We start from the raw sequence: 2,611 nt of genomic DNA on the forward strand, positions 1-2,611 counted from the left end.
CAGTTTCATTTGTCTCCAGCGACGAGGTCAGGAATCAGAACACACTAGTTTATTTTTTTATGTGTCTTGTCCCTGATAAATAAACAAATAAACTAAACTAAACTAAACTGGACCACAGTCACTTTTGACCTCCATCTGAAGAGCTCCAACCACTGTTCTGAGGACAGTGAGAGACACATTTACCAACACACAAATGCAGTGTTGGGAAGTTTACTTTTAAAATGTAATCCCCTACAGATTACAGATTACATATCCCAAAATATAGTTTGTAACATAATCCATTAAATTACTTTAGGTGAGTAATGTAATCTGATTACTTTGGATTACTTGATTTGCTGTAGAGAAACAAAGACAAGGAAATTAACATAAGAAGTTTTATCTGATAAAAAAAAATAAAAAGCCCAAACTTTACTGAACCAAATTAAAAAATATTATTGATAGAAGACGAGGAGACATGGACCATGTGGCATGGTTTAGTCCTGTTAAATCCTGGTTTTTAGACCTGGTTTAGATCTAGTTTAGTCTTGGTTTTAGTCCTGGTTTTTAGTTTTAGTCCTGGTTTAGTCTGGTTTAGTCCTGGTTTTAGTCCTGTTTTAGTCCTGGTTTTAGACCTTGTTTTGATCTAGTTTAGACTTGGTTTAGTTTCTGGCAATAATTGGAATTACAGAAAAAAAAAAAAGAAAAGAAAAAAAAAGAGGAGGATATAGACCAAAATGTGAAAACAGGAAAATCCCACCGTGTAATCCAAAGTAACTGTAATCCAATTACCACTCACTGAAACAGTAACTGTAACTGAATACAGTTACTCATAATTTGTACTCTGATTACATAACTCCTGGTACTTGTAATCTGTTACTCCACAACACTGCACAAATGTGGTTAGAGAGAACAGTTAAAGAAGTGTTTTTATTCAGAAAAGAGAATCCATCTTTGAATAGAAATGAGGGCCTAAGATAAAACTTGTCTCTTATTTACAGCTCCCTTCATAAGTCCAAACCAAAAACAAGGAGGGCAATAAAGTGTTGGGCAGCAGGAGGTGGACGCCAGGAGGTGTGCCACAGGGCTTTATTCTGGGACCACTCCTTTTCACTGTTTATAGAAGTGCTGTGGAGCTTCATGTGACAAATGACACAAGAGTTAAAACTAAAATGTCTTAATCCTCAACTTTCTGTTGTAAGATTCTTGTTTATTCTGTAGTTCAAAAAGCTAAATGTATAAATCTTAACCATCTTTAACTTTATTATTCAGAATAAGTTGTACTTCTTTTAGGAAGAGTGGTGTTTCTTCAAAGTTCCTCCCAGTAAAAGACTCAGACCTTTCACAGACCGATGCTCCAGACCAGACCTCCTCACGATTCACAACAAACTGAAGAACTCAAAGCCCCAGAGACCTGAGGGAGGAGCCAGACTGTAAGAGAGGAGCAGACACAGACACTTGAGAGGATTTGAGCTTTTAAGATGGAGTGTGTCCTGTGTACACTGCTCTCAGCTCTGGTTGTGCTCCTGTGTTCTTCCCCAGAGTGTAAAGGAGAAGACACAGTGACCCAGCCAACAGGAGACACCTCTGACACTCAGGGACACACAGCAACAATACTCTGTACTTTTAAAACCAGTGACACAACTCAACTCTGTTCTGGTACAAACAAGAAGGACGAGGAGCTCCAAGATACATGATGAAGAAAAGTAAACTATCATCGTCATCGTGGTCTAAGACAAGTAAATCTCCAGAGTTCAATGAAAAGCATTTTGAAGTTGAAGCTGAGGGAAACTCTTTCTCTCTGAAGATCCAGGATGTGGATGTGACAGACTCTGCTGTGTACTACTGTGCTCTGAAGCCCACAGTGACAGGAAACACCAAAACTCTGAACAAAAACCTCTGGAGCAAAGACAACACAATACTGCAGTAGCTCCACTAGAGGGAGACACTCTCTGTGAAGCTTCAGACTAAACACAGACGCAGCAAAGCCAACTGTCAGTGTGAGAAACTAAGCAGACTTCAGAAAGTTCACATGAGGATCACTCAGCTGTGTTTTGGACACATGTTTCCTTTAATGGCAGCACTGCTCCTGCTTTTGTTGAGTGGTAAGTCTTATTGAAACCTATGTTCACACTTTATTACATCCACTCAACTTTTACTGAAGCACAGAGCAAGAAGCAGCAGGAAATATGTTCCTAACTTCTACATTCATTTGTTTTCATGTAGGAGTCAGATGTGAAGAGCTCACTGCTCTAAAGCCTGAGGTCTGCGCTTCAGAAGGCTCCTCTGTCTCTCTGGATACTCTTATGAGAAGAACCATCGTTCAGTGATTTTTTTCTGGTATCGACAATATCCAGGAAAACCTCCAGAATTCATGATTTCATATTCATTTGGAACAGGAAAAGATTGAAATTAAAAATCTCAAGTTTCAGTAAAAAGTAAAGACCGTCTTCTGCTCCTGTCGTCTGCTGCAGTGGGAGACTCTGCTGTGTACTACTGTGCTGTGAGGCCCACAGTGACAGCAAACCACAGTCTCTGAACAAAAACCTGTGAGAGAAAACAGCAGTACTCCACACGTCCTCTAGAGGGAGACACTTTCTGAGACTGCTCCACAAAAGCCTCCTGTGTAGAAGCT

The sequence above is a fragment of the Boleophthalmus pectinirostris genome, unplaced genomic scaffold, assembly GCF_026225935.1.
Source record: "Boleophthalmus pectinirostris isolate CB_2022bp ecotype Guang Dong unplaced genomic scaffold, ASM2622593v1 HiC_scaffold_16, whole genome shotgun sequence".
NCBI lineage: Eukaryota > Metazoa > Chordata > Actinopteri > Gobiiformes > Gobiidae > Boleophthalmus > Boleophthalmus pectinirostris.